This window comes from Pinus tabuliformis, chromosome 9 (genome assembly GCF_031772625.1).
Source record: "Pinus tabuliformis cultivar Carrire ecotype Pingquan chromosome 9, CPIR1, whole genome shotgun sequence".
NCBI classification, from domain to species: Eukaryota; Viridiplantae; Streptophyta; class Pinopsida; order Pinales; family Pinaceae; genus Pinus; species Pinus tabuliformis.
Genome location: NC_142307.1, coordinates 764244287 through 764268554, shown reverse-complemented (window position 1 = coordinate 764268554; position 24268 = coordinate 764244287).

The following is a 24268-nucleotide window of genomic DNA, read 5'->3' as shown; positions in this document are numbered from 1 at the left end:
TTTCCCTCTTTCTCCCTACTTATTCATTTTAATGGTTGAATCTTTCAACTGTGTCCTGGACCATAAGATACAAGCAGGCCTCATCACCGAAATAAATTTGAAGACAGAGTGAAAAATAGCAACCACTCTCAATTTGCTGATGATACCCTACTGATCGGAGGAGCTTCTACAATAATTGCCCAAAGATACAAGCTCCTTCTTGACAAGTATATGAGATATTCTGGAGGAATGATTAACCATCTCAAGAGCAGCATCCACGGCTCTTCAGCCCAAACTCTTCAAAATCTATCCATCATCTTTGGAGTGCCATGCAAGCTAAAATGGGACCACTTCAGCTACTTGGGTATGCCAGTAAGCATGGGTCGTGCTAGAGCCGAAATCTAGGACAAAATTCTTGATAAATTAAAAAAAAAAAAGTCCACAACTGGGGATCCTTCTGGCTCAACCCATCCGGCCGAATGGTGCTCCTTAATTCTGGGTTGTCTTCACTTCCTTTATATCAGTTCTCCTTAGCTGAGGCACCCACTTCTTTTCATCACAAAATGGAAAGTATTCTTAGATATTTCTTATGGCAGGGAGGAAAGAACGATAAGAAAAAATTTAACCTGGTCAGCTGGAAACAAGTTATTCAGAACAAGGAAAAAGGCGGGCTTGGAATCAGATCTCCCTTGTTCACTAACTTAGCCTTCGCTGGCAAGCTTATTTGGAGACTGTTAGAGGAGCAGCCAGTAGGGTGGAAAAGAGTCATTGAGATCAAATATCTTAATGCTCCAAGGCAACAAGTGTTAGTTAGTGAAATCCCGAAAAGGAACAGCACAGGTATATGGAGACTTTGTAAAAAAGCCATTTCTTTTATGGCTCAAAATGTCTCAATAGTTCCCACTAGTGGGAACAAATTCAGCATTGCAAGCGATAAGATTATGGGAAATAAACCCATCAGCAGCTACACAGGCATGGAACCAATCATTCGCTACTTCCAAAGCAGGGGACTATACTACTTAAATCAAATATCTCATTGGGATGCAAAAACGCAGGCATGGATAGGTTGGAGCTTCCCTCCTATCCCTGATCAACTCAAAGATTCCTTTAATAACCTCTAGAACCATCTTCACAGCATCGCACCTCTATCTAAAAATGGAGCTGACGGTCACCGCTGGGATCCCACGGGCTCAAGCTATACAATTCAGGCAGGTTATAATTTTCTGTGCAATAGGGATCTCCCCTCTTCCCCATGGACGTATTGGAAAGCAACATGGAAAGCTGAAGCCATTCCCAAGGTTAAATTCTTCATTTGGACCCTTTTAAAAGGGAAGACTCTCACCTTTGAAAACCTGCAAAAGAGAGGCATCTTGGGCCCTTCTCAATGTCCGAACTGTCTTGAAGCTGAAGAGACCATGCAACATCTTTTTATTTCATGCCCTTTCGCTATTTCTTGCTGGAAAGGTATAGTCCCCTGTATCCCTCTCACATGGAATCCTCAACAGTCCATTGGCGAAGCCCTAAGCATCTGGAAGAAAAGCTATCCATGGCCAAATAAGAAAAATAGCATTGTCAAGAGGGTATGGGACGCCCTCCCTTACGCTCTCTTATGGAAACTTTGGATCGCAAGAAACCGCAAAGTTTTCAGAGGCCAGGAGACCTTAACCAGACTTCTTTGCAATAAAGCCAAAAGTCTGGCTATAGAATCCATAGCTGCCAATAATTCTAAGAAAATCGACATGGCTAGCTTCTGCAGCGAAGAGAGAGATTTCATCAAGAACTTGATAGATAAGTGTAGCAACCTATCTCCAACATTCAACTCCAATAGCTACTCCAATACCTCTGATCATAATTGGAAAATAAGACTAAAGCAGGGTGAATTCACTGAATGGATCTCCAACAACAACACTCATATCATCTTCTTCGATGGCGCCTCCAAGTCTAATCCGGGAGCTGCGGGAGTAGGGGGAATCATCTATTCACCTAAAGGAGAACCCCTCATTTCTTTTGAGTGGGATCTGGGAAATTTCTCCAATAATAGAGCTGAGGCCTTGGCTCTCTATCAAAGCCTACTCCAACTTCGAAACCTTGTCATTAAGAAAGCTTGGATCTTTGGGGACTCTGCTATCATCATAAGTCTCATTATTAGCAAGAGGTTGCCTTCAAATATTCATATTCAGCGAATCATCAGTAGATGTCAAAGCATGATCAGCCAATTTGGGGAGATTAAACTCTTTCATGTCCTACGCACTTTAAATCGAGAAGCAGACAAGTTCGCCAGTCAAGCTTGCTCCAGAACCAAAGGGAATTTTCTCTGCAACAACAAAGTTTCATTTCAATATCTACCCTGATCCTCTTTTTGACTAATGCTCTTCCTTTTAAGATCATCTTCTGTTCGACCTTTTAAGGAGCCCCCTGTTCATATCCACTGCAATTCTGATCTGATTCCCCTCTTCTGCTGTATGTTTTTGTTCCCTTGTCCTCCCATTTCCTCTTGCCTTTTGCTTCCTGTTCTCTCTAACGAATCCCGAGAAGTCTCACTGTGTGCTTCTGATCCTTATCCATTTCAATTGCTGGCTGCAATGACCTGGACTCAAGTGTTGTTCGCCGTTGGTTCTATCGCCCTTCAAATCTGCCGCTTTCATATCCACGTTTCCATGGAAAACTATATGCTGGAGACTCTTATCAATTCAAGAGCGAACTCCCATAGGCTTTCCAAGCTACCAGAGGATACTTGTGCGCGACGGGTCGGCCTTTAAATTCAGATTAAGATGTTGTGCAAAGCCGGCTTTCTCCTCTTCCAATTTGTCCGGATCTATACTTGTAACAATCATCCTCAGGTTAAAAACCTCTGGAGATTAGCACACTGTAACAAAATTGTCAAAGAGCAATCATTCCATTCAAGCTCTAAGTCTGTACTCCTGGAGCTTTGCCTCCTTTTCTTTTTTGAAATATAAATAGCACCGGATTTCGTAAAAAAAAAAAGAGCATGCAAACACATGTTACTTTTTCAAGAAGTCAAAAGTTATGTAAATAGATATTCTCTCAAGAATTTTAGTGAAATAACCACATATTCTCTTTCAAGAAAATTACATGGTTATTTATCGTTTACACAAAAATTCATATGCATGCTTAAGTATTATGGGAGCAAGTCTATTCGTATGAAAACACATAATCTTAAACATTAAGTAAACCACTTTTTTCTCTATTTTTTGTGAACTTAAAACTCAAATGTATTAATCATTGCAATGCTATGCCTATTTTATTATCATAATGCATTGGTGATATATTATTAAAGGTCAATAATCTTACTATTAATTTGACCGTTGCTATGCCATATACATAAAGTAGTATCCCTTGCAAACCAAATGAGAATAACACATTGTGTGCCTATTCATGTAATTTACCCTACCAAGGTTGGAGTATGCAACCCGGTGTGTGTGTATTCAGAGTAATTATGAATAAATATTTTACCTTTGTGTTTCCAATCTATAAGAATCTATTTTTCACCATCATACCTCAAGACACGGGAAGCAGAATGCAACAAAATCTATCATTCAAAATGCATGCATATTTAATTAACAGTGCAAGGGTTAAGGTAAGAGAGTGTGTACTTGTAAAATATTCCAAGCAACTATTAAAATGAAGTACCAGTACGCTCAGAAATTCTCACCAAACCATAGTGCTACAACACGTTCTAATATGCTCTCGGCTCCCAAGGAGGAAACAAACCCCAACGCCTCCTCCTCTCTGTTCAACTCTTTTCTTTCATATTCAATTGCTAGCAAGTTGTAAGTACCTTGTTTGTTCAAGCTCCAGCGTGGAATTTGGCAGAGTTAGAGGTGGGTCATTTCATTGTTAACAATGGGTATAGAAACTCACTATCATCGTAACTTTGGTCTAATCACCCCACTGTGATTTTCACTCTACATGCATTCATGATACCAGGAACTAACTTTTTTTTTTTCCAATTCAACTCATCTCCTTCGTATTAACAACTGAGACGAATGGGCAAGAGCCTCCTTGAATTAGTTACATAAATCACAATTGCACAAAACCCTAACGAATTCTTGGGATCAAAACCGACAATAAGTTAACAATTTATTTCATGTTAATAAATCATATATGCCACGTATGTTGGCTAGGTATATTACATATTCCCCCACTTGAAGTAAATATTGTCCTCGCTATTTATCATTAATTATTAACCATTATAGAACAATATAAACCACTCAAAAGGGAATACTTTGCCTTCAAATGCGGAATTTAATTTCCAAGAAATACTTACAGACGAAAAAAATAACATTTTATCAAAAGTCATAAGCATTGTAACTACAAAAATATTCAATTTCTTCTTTCCATCAATTAGTCGTTACTCAATTTCATAGAAACATAACAAAATATCTATACCAACTTACCATTACTTACCAATTTCTCTTGACAATCGTGGTTAACTTGCAATAATTTCAATTGCAGGTGGTTTCACAGCTTCCATGACAAGCACCCTGTAATATATGATCAACAAAGTCAACATAATCACATTAGTGACAACATTTTCAATCAAATCAAATACTCTTAACTATCAATTATTCATACAATGCCAAGTAATATTTTAACCACAGTACTTCCATAAGTGCTTAGAGAGCACCAACCCTCTAATCATCAAAATGATAAATCACTGCAACTAGTGCACAGTGTCAGTACTTCTAAAAGTACTTAGAGAGCACCTAGCTCTCTAATCATCAAAATAATCAATAACTGCACCAAGTGCATATTGTCTTAGCCCCTGCTAATACATTCATAAGATTGGAAATACAATAAAGGAACTACACTTCCAATAATTCCTTATCGAGCACTAGGCTTATTTTTCTGTGAAGATGTACATAAAATATTTACACAATTATATAGAAAAATCATTTTTAACACAACACATAACTGATTAGTTAATTTGTTCTACTATGAGAACTACAGTAGGCAAAAGAATATTCCTCCCAACTAATGGGAATTGGTTTCCACAACCAGAACGAGTCATTGTCACATCTAGACAGTTCTCTGACAGAGACCATACCAGGTATAGTCTGGAATTCCACTGGCCAACCAACTCAAGAATTCCAATGACCACGTAGGGTTCAATATAGGATTCCTCGTGGCAACATCTTTACTATTCCTCCAACAACATCCCCTATATGAGGAATTTTTGGGCCTCCTCCAACAGGCTCCAAAATCAACAAAGTTGCCTCAGGATTTTTCCCCTCTCACCATCTTGGCCAACCCTTTTCCCTTATGGAGATCATTTATCTCTAGGGAGAGTAAATCCAGGTAGGCAAGCATTATCAACCCCTCCGGGCAGGCAACCGCCATCAACCCAAGGCCTCCTGACTTTTCAAAACTATCCACAATTGTTTGGCATGTGAAATTATCCTTTAACACTCTCTCCCACATTAATTTACATAGTAAACCATATGCACATTATCATTAAAACAAAATAAACATTTATGTACATCACGCATTCATATTTGACCCTGAGCATGGGTCCACAATATGTAGATGGACATGAAACATAACTGACATATAGGTGGTATACATTCTGATTTTGAAATAACATAATCATGCATATCATAACATTATACTTTCTCCTTTACGGTTTCAATTTAGATTGCAACGTTTTACCTTCACAGGTTTTCTTGTTGCCATTAAGCTACCCCTGCTTAATCCCATTAGAAACATTAGTCATAAATATGCATTTTTTAAACAAGTATTCACTTTCGCAATCATTTTAGTTCCATGCATAAAAGTATATATGAATATTCATTAATGTGTATATGTCAATAACAGTTAGGGTAACAATCCAAACATTTCCAATCCCCACAGTGTATTGTTACCAACAAACCGATACATGAAGTAACTACCATAAACACTTGTTTACAACTTGCAATAAGCTTAAATGAAAACCAGTTAATGCATATAAGTTTTAATAGTTAGTCATGCATGTTATATGGAATTTGCATCTACGGATAAACACATTTTCCCTAGGTGGGTAGCTACACCTAGAACAACAGAAAGAAAGTAGTTTAACCTTTTCCTATAGTAGATAGATGAGATAAAGGAGCTTACTTGTCGTCTTTCGCTTCCTTTATCTCTTTTGAATCACTCCCATTGCTCCCACTTGAACTAAATCCGCTCAAAAGGTACCTGTATCAAGAGAAATAGAAACAAGAAATGATCAAAGCATACATGATCTATCTATTATAAACCAATGGAATCGAAGACATTGAAACACATAATCATCATAGATATGAACAATAATATGAGAAAAGGAATAAACTCTTTATTAATGTAGAAGGAAGAATATCAACCAATACAGTTCGATCCTGTGCTGCCCCTCCAGCTTCATTCCAACCCTCGCCACATCAAAATCACACCAATCCAGCAGCATAACATTGCTTAACATGAACTCAATTCTCAAACCAACAGAATTTCCTTACAAACTTCATATTCTAGCCCCTTGATCACTATGATGAGTGCTCAATTTATAGGAAATGGAGGTGGTTTTGTCATAAATGAGGGTATTGAATGACCTTCCAAACTTGGAGTTAGTTTCCATGGAGCAAGGGATGAGAGGATAGGAGGTTAATGGATCCTTAGCCTATCCAATTTCGAGCTCATAGGAGGAGATAAGAGATGGGATCCTTCTCAAATCATCTAGAATCAAGGAATATTCCCATAACCCTATGCAAATTTCGCTCAATATCACCCAGCGCAGGTCAGTGCACTGCAGTAAGGCCAAAATGGGCATGCCTGCTCTGCAGCGCAGTTACCCTTGACCAAGGTTGCGCTGGTGTCCCAAGGAGGCATTTTAGCAAGGTTTCAGGCCAAGAAACTTTCATGGAAGGAAGCATTCAGTGTGATGACTTGTTTAGGGCATGTAACAACTGAATTAGGGTTTGATGAGCCCTAATAGTACCAATCTGAATGTCAAGAGTGATGTGCCCAAATAGACCTCTAAAAGTTTCCCCCTAAAGCATGAAGTCAAAAATGATAATTTCGAGTGATATACTTTACGATGTGACAGAGAGGATCTGAAGCGCATGGTTACCTGCATCGTTTACAATACATAATATCATGATATTTTGAATTTTTCATGAATTTTTGAGGGAAGGCATACCCATACTCAACATATAAACTTTTCATTACATGTACATAGATAGTCGTATACAAATATAGACCCATGGTAGGATGACCATCTGTGTAAATCCATTGTACAGATGATTTAGTACTCTCCTGAAATCATAGCCCGGATAGATGAAACTAGATCTGAGGTATGATATCTCGTCCAATCGTTCGCTCAAGTACGAGTCTAACCATGTGAAAATGTGATCTGAAGTCAAACATGGGAAGACACTGTCTGATTACTAGCCAATGATGTGAGCCATTAATAGATGTGAGAGAAATCACCGATAATGATAATGATTCTCAAGGTACTACAGTACATTCTGCATGATGTGAATAGATGTTTTAATGTCAAACACCATACAAAGTCTTTTGGTTGAAGGCCAGTGATGTCAACCTATCACCTGAAGCGAGAAACTTGCCATTGATGTATGCAAGCCTCAAGGTACTGGAAGGGTGTTTCTAAGTCAACTTCTTGGATAATGCGCTGATGTCAACAAGAAGTGACTCGTCGCAGGAGGGCCTTGACATATCCGCCATCAATGACACGAAATGAGTGTAATGATTTTGAAGATAGAATTTCACTGACGACACAAGGTTCAGGAATGGCGGTCATGGAAATGAAGGTTTATGAGTATTGCAAAGGATGAAGTTTACTGAGTGACTTCTCTTGAACATGTCGATGACATTGAATGAATTGGCAGCATTGATCCAAAACCAAAGTAATGGATGGTGTGATAGGCCATAGGTATGATAACCATCAAGCAGATAACCCAACCCAAATAGTCACAGAGATGAAGTGAAAGTGTCATGTTCAAGAGCGACTTGCTACCATAAAGTGATTTATCCCTTTTCCCATTTTCCTCAGTCATTGTTGACTAGTACCTCTTTATTTTTTAACAAGCTTGAGGAGGATAACATATGCTTGTAGTATAATTCTACCCTTCGGGTGAATCCATCATTATGTGATGTTTTAACGAGCTTAGCAAAGGTGAAACTCGGTCTTGTCAAGATGGACAAGTTTGTCGCTATTTGATGTTTTAACAAGTTTAACGATAATGAGAACTCAGTCCTTTTCATGTTTAAAAGTTTGAAAAGGGACACAAAGAAAAATCCACAAGTTCTTTTTCGTAAGTTTGTCTCTCAAGTCCAAAAAAGCGTAAAATAATACAAGAACCTATTGACCATGTTCGATCAACATATTCCTTTTTCATAAATAGTCTATCTCAGTCTGGAAAAGGGTTAAACTTATACTGAGTAGATGTCATTTCCAATCCGTTTACGAGCTGAAAAGGACAAGCGCTCGCCAATCTTTTCATATTTCGAGAGTCTGAAAAGAGCTTAAAGAGGACTCCACTTAGAGGAACAAGTAGTGTCTTGGATAGCAACTAGTTTCGATGATGTTGGAACTTCTCAAAACATGTTGATTTATGTGAAGAGGCTAGCTAATAAGACCACTCATTGCAACTATTCCTCAAAAAGCGTAAAAACAACCAAGTGAAAGCATATGATCGGCCAAGCAAATAGTGATGATGGACGGAGAAAAACCAAGGTTCATCTGACAGAAGAGGCTGATAGAATGGCAATCACGAGGTTTAAAATGGAGATGGGTTCATTTTGACACAAGCTTGAACCACAGGGAACTATGCTTGGATTCAGTTTCATTTATACACAAGCTTGAAACAAAAAACTATGCTTAGAATTGGTTTACATGCCCCCAGCTTGATGAATCGATTCTAGGTGCATGCCCCCCAAGCTTCATTATATTCACCTAAGTAGACTACTCGTGGCTATCAGGTGGATGGAATGAAGGTTCATTTACGAGATCAAGTGAAAGACTCGATTGGGATTTTACGAGATCTAATCAAAGACTCGAATTGGAACTTTGCTCCAGGGAACCTTGTTTCATTTTTTAATGAGCTTGACACAAGACAAGGAACTCTGCTCAGATTCCTTGTTTCATTTTTTAACAAGCTTGACACAAGACAAGGAACTATGCTCTGGGACCTGTTTCATTTTTTAACGAGCTTGACACAAGACAAGGAACTATGCTCATTCCCTTTGTTTCATTTTTTAACGAGGTTGACACAAGACCAGGAACCATCCTCATATTCCTTGTTTCATTTTTTAACTCGCTTGACACAAGACAAGGAACTATCCTCATGATTCCTTGATCACGACCCATAAGAGGTCATGAATTCTAAGAGGTTCTCATCAGATGGGAGAACAATGCCCTGGAAGGGATACGTACCAAGGAATCCATTAGAGATATCTGGTGCCAATGCCCCCAGTACATAGTGCACAACATCACGGTATTAATCATCAGTTGATGTAGGCATGGAATGGGTTGCCACATAATTGACTCGTGGCAGGGAAGATACCATTGGGACAAAAGGACCATTTAGGGAAGATGGTTGAATGGAAGCCATATTTGGACCGAGAAATGAAAGTTGGTCAATGGTGAAAATTATGCCTTCATGTGGGAAACACATCACTCGAAAGAGTGTTGAAACAATAGCTCCCATGTCATAAAAATAGTCGCACCCAAGAAGTAAATTGTAATCTAAAGGGCCTGGGACTACCATCACATTGAGATAAACGATTTTTCCTCCCAAAGTAATAGGCAACTGAGGAAGGATCCCTAATGGTTGACTGGTTCCTCTGTTAAAAGCCAACAGATTCTGGGTAACAGGCACAAGTGGTGGCGAACCGAGTGCTTGCCAAGCAGTGGAGGAAAGGATACTCACAGATGCACCTTCATCTATAATAGTGTCAGATACAATCATATTATAAACTTGTACTATGATCTGGAAAGGTACATAAGAAGGAAGACGACATCTTGCCAGTCGATTCCAATCAAAGGAAGTGACTAGACTACTTGGAGGGGGTACTGTAAGAACGGGAGAATTACCCCCTTGAGTTACGAGAACAGGATGATTTTCCTCTTGTCTTAATGGAACATGAGGGTTGCCTCCAAGCTCATTGGAATCTGAAGAAACGAAAAGAACCTGAGTGGTATCATACTCACTCTCTACAAGAAAGGTACGATTAACTGAAGGTGAAATCGGGTCAATTGTTTCCTCAACCTATGATTGGTTAGGTATAGACTCATGGGATTCACATTCAGAGAGAGTGGGTTTGACCGATGATTGATTTGGGTCAGTCACTTCATCAACTAGTGAAGGATTAAGGGAGAGTCTCCTGTAACCAGATGGAAGTCGTTGCGGAGAAGCAAGACGGTTATCCAACACTTTTTGGGCTTCATCCAGATAGGGACAAAGGTGAATGGGGTGATTCCCTTCGCATAACCTACAGGGAAACTTAACTTTACCCTTCTTTCTGTGAACTTTAATACAACTATTTGATGGTGTGTCACTAGCATGATCTCCAGAAGTTGATGACACATGATGATTTCAACGAGAAGACCATTCTTCTAAGCTCTGAGGAATACCAAACAATTTCGAAGAATATGGTTTCCCGTACAAAGTTTGCAAGGATATCGAAGTTTGTGAGGCTTATCGGATGGTTTCTCATCAGAAGTTGCATTCGAAGCAATGGTTTCTTGGTTGCCCCCCTACTAAATTTTCTTCTTCTTCTTCTTCTTCTTCCCTTTCTTCTTCTTCTTATCCACCTGGTTACTAGTGTCAATACTTTCACTAGGCGAAGAGGAAGAAGGGGAGGAAGAAACAACCAACGAAGAAGGTAAAGGGTCAACTTTAGGATCAAATGGAGGTTGATTTTGTCCAGTTGTAGGAATATTCAGTTGCAGGGCCAAGGAGGTTGAGAACAACCATACTGGCAAGCCGATGGTAAGTCTCGGAAGGGACAATGTAGCCATATAAGGAGCACTAATATTTCCGAAAGGAGGAAAAGGACTAGGATTCCCATCAAAAGGAATTCCTTGATCGGTGGACTCCGAAGTTGTTGCCATATGTCTCAACCTAAGATCAACTAAGGAGTGACTTGCAGGATGTTATTCGTGTCAATTAATTTTATTTTAATCAAAATAACATAACAAAACAAAAGAGGGATAATCTAGGAAAAAAGATTACCAAGTAACTGTGAACTACAATATACTGCCTCAGTAAACCAAGTACTTAACATACGTGCAGGCAATCTCCCCACATGTCGTATTTGGTGTATCACAGTGTATAAGGCGGTCGACTCAGTTACCTAAGGATGGATAGAAATGTAATGTAGTCCTCCCATATATACACGAACGTATGTGGAGGCCCAATCTGTGTTAGCGTTGTCTAATGCGAAACCACACAGTGAGAGCATTCCTTTATACTTTTCGTACTATAACACAGCCCTATGTACCCGAAGGTACGTGGATGAGCTACAATATACTTACGTACATGGAATGAGGTATCACACTCGGAATGTATCACAGACAATTAACGACAGTTGCTATGTTTTACGACACCGAAACATGACTTTACTGTAGAACCTCTAAATGTTATGCGTTAAGTTACAATGTTCCATTAGGTTAATTGAGATAACTTTTAAGTTGATCTTGTTTAGGAGTTTGTATTTCAGGTTCACCACGTGATGTCTTTGAAATTCCTAGAATGAAAGTATGATGAGAAACATTCTTTTCATTTGATTTGAACAATGAAAACCTTAACTACAAGGGATAAAGCAATCAAAATCTTTAATCAAAGAGCATAGAGCACATCTAGTGCAACTTTCCCTATAGTATTCCTACAAGCACAAACAAACCTCTAAATGCATAATGCATGTTTTTCTTTTTGTTTCCCTTAATGTTTAGATGAACAAAAGGAAACTAAATGCACAAACAATCAATCAATACTTTTTGCAAGAAACGAAGACTTTATGACAGTTCCTTTTTGAAATAAATGAAGACTTTACGACACTTCCTTTTCAGAAAAGATTAATCGACTATAAGCTAACTTTGACAATGAATTGATAATGATAAAGAAATCATTTAAGAAACACTAAACAATCAAGGCCAAAGTAGGGCTAGGAGGATAAATACAACTTGATTTCAGAACCACAAGAATCATTGATCTTTCAGCAAACAACATCAAAAGTAACTTTGGAAAAATCAAACCAAAGGTGGGTTTTTTAGCCTAAGAAAGATCAGCGCAGGCCAGAGTGGGAGACAGTGCACTGTCTCTAAGCTAGGGGTTGCTCTATAATGCATTGTGTCAAGACCAACACTGCGCTGGTGCCAGAGAGTCAAATCAAGAGACATTCGAGCACAATTTTTTACTAAAAACACTTCAAAAAGACTGAAAGTCAAGCAAAGTCTACTAGGGTGCAATATGATGAGGGTAAGCCACCAAGAATGACAATCATTCCCCAGTATGGTCGCCAATTTGTTATATGGAATTTTCATCTACGGATAAACACATTTTCCCTAGGTGGGTAGCTACACCTAGAACAACAGAAAGAAAGTAGTTTAACCTTTTCCTATAGTAGATAGATGAGATGAAGGAGCTTACTTGTAGTCTTTGCTTCCTCGATCTCTTTTGAATTGCTCTCGTTGCTCCCACTTGAACTAAATCCGCTCAAAAGATACCTGTATCAAGAGAAACAGAAACAAGAAACGATCAAAGCATACATGATCTATCTATTATAAACCAATGGAATCGAAGACATTGAAACACATAATCATCATAGATATGAACAATAATATGAGAAAAGGAATAAACTCTTTATTAATGTAGAAGGAAGAGTATCACCCAATACAGTTCGATCCCATGCCACTCCTCCAGCTTCAGTTTAACCCTCGCCACATCAAAAGCACACCAATCCAGCAGCATAACATTGCTAAACATGAACTCAATTCTCAAACCAACAGAATTTCTTTACAAACTTCAAATTATAGCCCCTTGATCACTATGATGAGTGCTCAATTTATAGGAAATGGAGGTGGTTTTGTCATAAATGAGGGTATTGAATGGCATTCCAAACTTGGAGTTAGTTTCCATGGAGCAAGGGATGAGAGGATAGGAGGTTAATGGATCCTTAGCCTATCCAATTTTGAGTTCATAGGAGGAGATAAGAGATGGGATCCTAGAATCATCTAGAATCAAGGAATATTCCCATAACCCTATGCAAATTTCACTCAATCTCGCCCAGCGCAGGTCAAAGAGGGCCTAAGTGCACTGCAGTGCAGGCCAGAATGGGCCTTCCTGCTCTGCAGCACAGTTACCCCTGACCAAGGTTGCGTTGGTGTCCCAAGGAGGCATTTCAGCAAGGCTTCAGGCTAGGAAACTTTCATGGAAGGAAGCATTCAATGTGATGACTTGTCTAGGGCATGTAACAACTGAATTAGGTTTGATGAGCCCTAATAGTACTGATCTGAATGTTGGGAGTGATGTGCCCAAATAGACCTGTAACAATGCAACACTAACTAATCAGTGCTACTAATAATCTTAATGTAGCTATTGCAAGATTCAATCAACAGTTAGCTATTACAATCAAGTCTCACTACTTGACTCATTGTTTATTTTTAACATCTAAAGGGGTTCTTTCAATATCCTATTTAAAACACTCTATTGTCCTCTTCAAGGACATTCCCCATCTTTTACATTCATGCATTCATTCATTATAAGTAATGCATTGTAACTTTAGTCATGTTCGTTAAATGTATCAGTAATATTGTCATTTATGCAAAGATTGGTAGTCAATTCTCACTTCCACTAGTGAGTGCTCAAGATTTTTCATAGGTGCAAGAAAGGCCTTATTGTCTTTTATTCTCAATATAATTCAAATGTCATGAACACAGTTTTGCAGCAGACTTTATTACTTACTACTCCTCAATGTGGTTATAAACATGAATCACGCATCTCATGTCAAACGTAGTCTAGTGCATATATCAATATGTATATTGTTAGAATCATACCCGAGTTGATGCCCACTAGTAGCATACCTCTATTTTTTTTCTTCTTAACAATTCCCAAAGGTACCAGTGCTACAACTTTTAGCTCTATTACCACTTGTAACATCCCCTGATAACCTCGCATGGAAATGCATAGGATTAGAATTTTTTTACATAATTTACCCACGGGTAACTATCCAAATTACTATTCCAAATTTCTCATTAACCACTAGATATAATCTTCATCATTACATACAATAACTTTAGTAGAAAATGTAAGTTACATAACCATTAACAACCACTGTTGTAGCATATTGACATAAACTTTCTGATGTAACCTTGCATCATTTTCATGATTCCTTTAACTGGATTAGTTAATCACATACTTGATATTATAAACATCAACTCATGCAAGGAATCCACATCATAAAAGTAGCACAACAGGAAACATTAGACATCGATATACCGTGGAAACCCCATAGGGTGAAAACCAATAAACGTTTAATTTTATTATTAAATGCTCGTGAGGTTCTTCACCCCTCACTTAATGTCTTATAAGGGAGTCCATCTCTTAACCATTGTCATCAAATCTTACAAGAAAAATAAAATACAACATATCTAGTTAAAAGCTATTACAATCATCATGATATCATTTACCCACAAATCTTCAATATTTATAACTTTGTGGCCTCGTGGTTCCATCAGTGGACCACCCTGCAGCTTGTGCTCATCAGCATGGACCATTAGTTCTTTACCGGCCACAGTGTTATACATAATCTATCCTTTGCAGTAGTCACCATCCTTTCTTGCCATTATTTTTGTCATCAAACTTTGATATCGTGATTAGATAAAATATTAATCAACCACTAATCAACCTTAATAGTGATTCCTCAACATTATTCATGTGCATACATGAAATGCAACATGCTTCTTCTAACAATACTACTCAAGCATTAATTATAAGAAAATAATTAGCAAAGCATGTCAAAATAAATACCACATTACTATGATTCTTCTCGAACAAGCACATGCTCTTTTCCTAAGGAACACCACTGTAATCGACCATTTTCATTTAAAGGATACTAGCCTCTTAGCTTTGTTTTTCCGTAGTTGTAATTACATAAAACTTATTCAAGAAAGTGAGCCCCTCAACTTCTTCTTTGCGCATGTAACTAAGTAATCTTTCCAATACAATAAATATTATTATTGTTACTATTATGCATGCAAATGCAAGTTCCTTTTTCCAAAAGCATATTTCCCAAGATAAAGATATTTATAAAGTCAATTGTACACACAAATACATGCCCCATTTTAAAAGAAAACTAATGTGTTAGTTATTATTTCTTGCGCACTGATATATGCAATGCACTTATTGCATGTGATTACTTTGTTTCTCTTCCAAGGTCTACCTTAATAATTATACATTCTCCATACATGCTTGTTTTCAAAGAATCCAACATTATAGGTGTATTTCTCATGGGTGCAAAGGTCATATCTCCTTTCAAGAGATCAAACACAACTTTTTATTTTTATTTTTATTTTATTTTATTTTATTTATTTATTTATTTATTATTTTATTATTTATTTATTTTCGTGCAAGCAAATAACATATTTTTTTTCAAGAAATATCAAACATAGTATTTCTATTTTATGCATGCAGATAAGCTTATTTGCTCTCAAAGAAATAATTATATTTGTGCATATTTCTTAGCATGACTTCTTAAACCTTTTTGTGCGTGGAACATGTCTTCTTTTAACACAATAGATAATCCTTCTACGCATACAAACACATAACCTTTTTTGAAAACCAACATGAGTTTTTTACTATATGCACATGATTCATAAGCAAGTTTCCAAGAAAATAATCGTGATTATTATTGTTTAATGAACAAGAACTCATATATTTTTCTTTCCAAAGAATTAGTACAACTAAATTATCTTTTACTATGCAGTGTTTATAAAATAACATGGTTAATATTTTATGCAAATGATAATTTTGTGCATTCTTTTAATCAGTTTTAATTTTACCATGGGTGTATGCAAGAATATCCTTAACTTTAACACAATTAGAACATGCAAACACATGTTACTTTTTCAAGAAGTCAAATGTTATGTAAATAGATATTCTTTCAAGAATTTTAGTGAAATATCCATATATGAAAATTACATGGTTATTTATCTTTTACACAAAAATTCATATGCATGCTTAAGTATTATGGGAGCAAGCCTATTGGTATGAAAATGCATAATCTTACACATTAAGTAAACCACATTTTTTTTCTTTTTTTTGTGAACTTAAAACTCGAATGCATTAACATAGCAATGATATGCCTATTTTATTATCATAATGCATTGGTGATATATTATTAAAGGTCAATAACCTTACTATTAATTTGGCCTTTGCAACCCATATATATAAAATAGTATCCCTTGCAAGCCAAATGAAAATAACACATTGTGTGCCTATTCATGTAATTTACCCTACAAAGGTTGGAGTTTACAACAAGGTATATATATATAGAGTAATTATGAATAAATATTTTACTTTTGTGTTTCCAATATCTAAGAATCTAGACACAGGAAGCAGAATGCAACAAATTTTATCATTCAAAATGCACACATATTTAATTAGCAGTGCAAGGGTTAAGGTAAGAGAGTGCGTACTCGTATAAATATTCCAAGCAACTATTAAAAGTAAGTAATAGTACGCTAAGAAATTCTCACCAAACCACAGTGCTACAACACATTCTAATCTTCTTTGGGCCTCCTCCTCTCGGTTCAACGCTTTTGATTCAGATTCAATATTATTGCTAGCAAGTCGTAAGTACCTTGTGCGTTTAGGCTCTAGATGGAATTTTGGTAGAATTAGAAGTGGGTCACTTTCTTGTTAACAATGAGTACAAAGCCTCACTATCACTGTAACTTTGGTCTAATCACCCCACTGTGATTGTTTTTCACTCTACATGCATTCATGAGACCAAGAACTACCTGTTTTTTTTTCCAATTCAACTCATCTCCTTCGTATTAACAACTGAGATGAATGGGCAAGAACCTCCTTGGCTTAGTTACATAGATCACGAGCGCACAAAACCCTAACAAATTCTTGGGATCAACTCACCAACAATAAGTTAACAATATACTTCATGTTAATAATTCATATATGCCACATATGTTGGCTAGGTATATTACATTTATATGTTGAGAGACCCAATCTCTCACCACCTTTGACAGATTAGAGTTAAGATGGATCTATGCTTGTTTTCCATAACCATGATAACACATATAGTTACACACACACACACACATATATATGTGACATATTTATTTGACATGTTCTTTTCTTTCGTTCCTTTTTCCCAACAAGCTAGACATTGGAGACCGCAATATAGACTCAAGAGTGCAACATGGCTACTCTATTCTTGAGCTACAACATGTGAAACTATGAGAGTTGAATCTAGGTGAGAAGGATTACAACAATTCCACTCAACGGCCAAAGCTAAACTCAATTAAAATATATCTCACATTTCTATATTTACAGATATTTTATTTTTAATTATACGCTTATTAATTAAATTTATTAAGTTATTTCATGTTTACTGCATGGAGAGATGCTCTCCAGCCCAGTATGGAAAAAATGTTGTCATGTCTTGCCATGTCGTGTCGTGTTATGTTATGTAAACATTTTGACTCGATCAAATTGCACACAAATAAAAGTAACATAATAATAATAATAAATTAAAACATTTTGACTCTATCAAATTACATAAAAATAAAAATAAATAAATGAAATAAAATAAATAATTATAATTATAATTAATAATTAAATCAGCATAGATCCATAAACTTGGAGAGGGATCATATATCTTTTTAGAGCTTGTTCACTCTAAGAGAGGTTTGCACCTTAAGAGGTTTGATTCCCCTTGACACTTGATAGATCCAAAGTTAAGATGGATTTAGCTGGTTAATTATAAGTTTTAAAATATCATAGTTACGAATATGAATCAGAAGCCATTATGGAAGAGATATTATGTTATGAAATGTTATGTTATGTTATGTAAACATTTTGACTCGGTCAAATTACATTAACAAAAATAAAAATGAAAAAAATAATAATTAAAATAAAATTTGGTAAAATAATCAATTTAATGTTGGTGGTTTTTGGGCTAAAGGTTTTGACAACCCATGGTTTTTCCTTCATTGCAACAAAAATTTAAAAGCTAAAAATCATAATTATGTGCCAAAAAAGACTACACCACATTTAACTAAGCCAAAGTAAACCTTAATTTCTACCACAAATATCAAAACCGGACAATTTTCCTATCTGATTCAGTAAAGTGAGTAACTGCACATGACACAAAGACTTTGTAGCTTTAAGGATGCATGTGTTCCTGGTTAATCTTGGGAAGAACAAGTCTGCTCACTTTGTTACATTGCCTTCAAAGATGAGGTTTCTTCAAGTTATTACCCATGTTGTATGTTATTCATTTTATTTTATATTTTTGAAATTTTACTCTCGAGTGTGAAGAGTTTTTCGGTTATTAACTAGATGTGTTAATTTGATTTTTTGGGTTTCTATTTTTCTCTAGATTTTATGATAAATCCATGAGTCCAAACACAAATACATTTCTTTAATCCAAATAGATATTCCATGTAAAAAAATATTCCATTCAATCTTAATTTGTCACAATACTCTTTTAACCATAATACAAATATATTTTCTACTAAAGTTAAAAAATATTGCATTCAATCTTTAATATTATGCAAAACTCTTTTAACCATAATAAATATACATCTCCCTCAAAATATAAAATTAAATCCATTCTCGCCATCTAAAATATATTTTTGACTAAAGCTAAAAAAATATTGCATTCAATCTTAATCTTATGCAAAACTCTTTTTGCCATACTAAATATACATCTCCCTCAAAATATAAAATTAAATCCATTCTCTCCATCTAAAAATATAACACTAGTTGTGTCAAAGTATAATACAGAAATACAATATTGAACCAACCAAAATTATAAATGATATATTTTTCTATGTAATCGTAAACTCCCACAAAACTCCATCAGTCCAAATAGAAATGCATTTTGTCGAAGTATAAACCTATGCACATTTGCACAAAATAGAAATACAACACTCAAGTGTCAAAGTAAAGAGAGCACTTAATTGATTCTAGTTGAGGAAAAGGAAATCAGTTAATAATGATCTAAATGAGGTGTGAGTCTAACAGTACTAAATAACTTAATTCTATCCATAAAACTACCAGCTAAACTTATAGTCGATGGCGTCGTTGCAAGAGGACTTGTGCCATTGTCAAAATCAACATATCCTATTTGATTTCACATGCATATTCATGCCCTTAATAATTTGTCTAGTCCATGTTCAATATATCCTTCAATCTCGCCTCATAAGACCTGTAAGTGGAAACTCCTTCCTGCAAACAGATAGACATGGTCTAAAATTTCATAACTTTATTCTTTTTAATAAATTTGATAAGAAAGTGAAAGATACTTGTCTCTATTTGTGATGGCCATATTAAAAAAATAGCCCAACAACAAATTGAATTGAATTTCAATGATACTCTGCAATATATATATAGAACTAACCTAGATCATGTGCCGAGAGGGATAAAATCTCTCAAGGTGCAAACATTTCCTCAAGTTTTTCATTGAAAAAAGAGTTTTTCACCATGAGAGGTTTGATCTCTCTCGACACTTTATAGATTCTGAGTTAAGATGGATCTAGGATGGTTTAAATTTAGTTTAATGTGATACAAATATTGTAATTTTTCCTCGAAAAAATTGTTTGTAATCTTATTAACAGGGGTGCCAAGAGAGGGAGGGGTTCTTCAAAACCCTGAAGAAAAATTGGTTATCAGTGATTCATGGGGACTGGGACAAAGAACTAATAATGAAGTTGAGATGTATGACCTTCTCCTAGCCCTAATCCTAGCAAAATATTTGCATATTTAGAAGTTGATAATAAGGGGCTACTCTCTCCTAACTATCCAACATCTATACAAGGACACTTGGCCAAAAGAAAATCATCTCAAAATATCACTTCTAAGAATCTCCAAAGTCCTTGAAATTTTCCCCTCTATATCCCCCATTCATATCCTTAGGTGCTAAAACTCTGAGGTTGATAAACAAGCTAATCTAGCTTGTCTCCTCAAAGTTGGAGAAATGAAAATTAATGGTAGTCATGGCTGGAAAAATATCCCATGACCCTCCCCTCTAATTCATGTTTCATGACTAAGGCTAAAAGGCAATTTTTTTCCCCATGACTCACCTCCAACTTTAAGAACTATGGTAAAAATTTGGGGGAGCACGTGTCAGGGTATCAAGGCTCTCATGATCAAAGTGTCCCATGCATTTCAATTAAACCCCATCTATTCATACGCTCAAAGCCTTTGGAAGCGATAACATTTTAATCCTGGTACAAACCTCGCATTTCAAATATTGATGGATTCAAAGGCTACTGCAATTATGAAGATTAATGGAGCAGGGTGCAGTCCCACATGTGGGATTAACTCCAAACTTGTTAAATTATCAGACTCAGATTGCTATCTCGCCCTTCGCCTGCTAATTCCTTACCATCTTAGGTTTTGTCACTATGGTTGGTGCTCTGAGCAGTTTATCATAGGGTGCTCCGTGGGTCCTCTGTGGTGGCGAAATTTTCTTACAGGGCAATGACTTCATTAGATGTTGGGGGAATTTCAAAAGTGGTTCTTCCCTCTACACTTGTTTGGGCTCCACATTTGTCCCAGTGTGTTATTTTCATTTCAACTTTGTCGGATATAATTTCTTCTTACAGGTCACCCTGTTATGCTGGAAATTTTCCAATTTGCATTACTTTTCTCCTTTTCCTGGTACTTTCCTATTTCATGCATCTTTCCTGATGTGGATTTATGTGGTGTCCCCTCCATTCATGGAGTCAACTTTGAGCTTGGGTCCCTCTACTTCTTTCATTTGTTCGCCTGTGTTCTCAGGTGGTTTTGATGCCTTTTGGGACTAAGTATCTCTAAATTTTGTTTTCTTTGGGTAAACTTTATAATTTTTGGTGAACTCAACTTGGTTCTCTTCTTCTAGGCTTGGGCTGTCTTCTTTTGGGTCACTTTCATCTTTCCCTGGGTAAATTTGGCTCTGGCATCTTTCTCTTATCACTCTCTTAATGCACTCCAATTCCTTTTGCACACCATGCAAGAAGGAAAAGAGATATATCCAGTCAAAAGTATGAACATGTGGGTTAACAAAGATAAAATTCCTCTAGTAGTGGGTACCTCGGACTGCAACACCTGTGCTCAACAAATCAAATCTCTTCACTTGGAGACAATGGAAATCAATTGGAAGTTACATCAACAAGTGACTACATCCACAAACCTCCTTGAAGAAGTCCAATCCTTGAAAATGAAATTAGCTCAATAAGAAGATGAAATTGATGCTCTCAGGAAACAACTTGAAGAACTAATGGTACATTGTCAGGGCAATGATATTCAGACTATCAGTAGCAATAACCTTCGTCGACAAATGAGCAGAGTCCTGTCAGATCTCAACTAGCTCCCCCCATCAACTCTTTGATGTTTTCCCTCTATAAATGTATTTTGCTTCTCATTCTGTTTTGCAAACTTTATGTATGTACTCTGTTAGCAATAGTCAACTTTCATTATAGCTATTTTGTAATCTATGGAAGCTCCTCTCTTGAGGATATGCAACTAGATGAATCAATATAACTATTTCACGAGTAGCAACTGCGATCAAGCATAGATTTGAATATCAAATCTTCTCATTTTCATTTAAAAAATATTAATAAAAACAAAATTACAATAAATCAAAATGAATTGAATTGATTTATTATTATTACTTTTTTAATTGAGCTAACATTCTATTTTATTATGATTAAGATCTTCCGGAAAATCACATGGAGAATTATTGGTCGACGCGTTTCGAACCTCAATCTAGGTTCATCATCAGGACCAGGCTGAGGAGCAAGATCAACAAATTGCTAAAATATATCTCAAAGATGCAATGGTCAATATCCAATGTTCAAAAGAATAACTAATGTTAAGGGATAAAAATTAATTTAGTCAATAGTTACTTTTGACTTTTTTTAAATTAATTCCAACTAATTTATAATATAAAAAAATTGACCATCATAATTTCTATTATTTTATTCTATAAATAAACTATATTAGTTTTAATTGATTTAAAATTAATCTTAAGAAAATAGGAAATTATTACAAATTATTATTAATAAAAATATATAATAATAATAATAATAATAATAATATCGCTATTTACTTAAATGTGATATGAATGGGTTTTTATTCTATAAATAAACTATAATAATTTTAATTGATTTAAAATTAAAGAAAATAGGAAATTATTACAAATTATTATTAATAAAAAGTTAATAAAAATATATAATAATATTTTCTTAGTAATAATAATAATAATATCACTATTTACTTAAATGTGATATGAATGGAAGAGAAACTTGCATGAGTATTATATAATACAAAAAAAATAAAAATCACTAATATAATAAAATAAAAACAATTAAAAGCCAAAGAACATGACACCACTAACCAATATAGAGGCAGGAACACGGGGTTAAGAACAAAGAGAAGGGACCCATGAACTGCTTAACTTCCATCCATCATCCCTGTTAAGAGTCTTATTCCTCTTTTCAATTTCAATGGCTTCTCTTAATTTCCGGTGATGGAAATGGTCAACCCTCGCAAGGACCTTAGAATCCTCTAAGCAAATATGGTGCTTCGTTAATTCAACATGTTCTGCTAGAGTAGAGGAGCGGGTCCTACAGTGCCTAAGGTCCGCTGCGTGCTCCTGAATCCTTTGTGAAATGGAACACCCTATCTCTCCAATGTAGGGGGTTCCACAAGAACAAGGAATTAAATAAACACCTTTCATGCATTTTGGATCAATAGGGTCTTTGACAGATCTTAAAGAGCTACAAATGGTTTTTAAAGGTCTAAAGGTGGAGCCAATTGATTGCTTCCTCAAAATCCTAGCAATCTTGTTAGTTGTCCCTTGGATAAAGGGAAGTTGGACACTAGAGGCTATCTTAACTTCTTTCTTAGTTCTAGGTCCCTGAATAACTTTTAAAAAGGCTCGGAAACCTCATAACTTATTATAATTGTTCTTCTTGAAGACATTTAAGAGATGGGTCTTCTCATCCATCAGATGTTCTTCATCAAAAACCCTTAATGCCCTAGTAGTTAGAATGTTGAGAACACCTAGTTTTTGGGCTGGAAAATGATGAGATTTAGCATGAAGATACTGCTCACTATGGGTGTTCTTACGAAATACCAGGTGGGAGAAAGAACCATCATCTTTTTTAGAGATAAGAACATCAAGGAAGGGTAAGCTACCATTAACCTCACATTCTATGGTAAATTTAATGGAATCAGATTGATGGTTGAGAAGACCCATCTCTTAAATGTCTTCAAGAAGAATGGTTATAATAAGTTCCAAGGTTTCCAAGCCTTTTTAAAAGCTAGTCAAGGACCTAGAACTAAGAAAGAAGTTAAGATCGCCTCTAGTGTCTAGCTTCCCTTTATCCGAGGGACAACTGACAAGATCGCTAGGATTACGAGGAAGCAATCGGTTGGCTCCACCTTTAGACCTTTAAAAACCATTCGTAGCTCTTTAAGATCTCTCAAAGACCCTATTGATCCAAATTGCATGAAAGGTGTTTATTTAATTTCTTGTTCTTGTGGAACCCCCTATATTGGAGAGACAGGGCGTTCCATTTCACAAAGGTCTCAGGGGCACATAACGAACCTTAGGCACTGTAGGACCTGCTCCTTTGCTCTAGCAAAACAAGCTGACTTAACGAAGCGCCATATTTTCTTAGAGGATTCTAAGGTCCTTGCAAGGGTTGACCATTTCCATCACCAGAAATTAAAAGAAGCCATTGAAATTGAGAAGAGGAATATGACTCTTAACAGGGATGATGGATGGATGTTAAGCAGTTCGTGGGTCCCTTCCCTTTGTTCTTAACCCCACGTTCGTGCCTCTATATTGGTTAGTGGTGTCATGTTCTTTGGCCTTTAATTGTTTTGTTTTGTTTTTATTTTATTATATTAATGTTTTTTTTTACTTATTTGTTTTGTATAATACTCGTTAATAAAATAATAACAAGTTTATATTTCATTCATATCACATTTAAGTAAATAGTGATATTATTATTATTAAGATATTATTACATATTTTTATTAACTTTTTATTAATAATAATTTGTAACAAT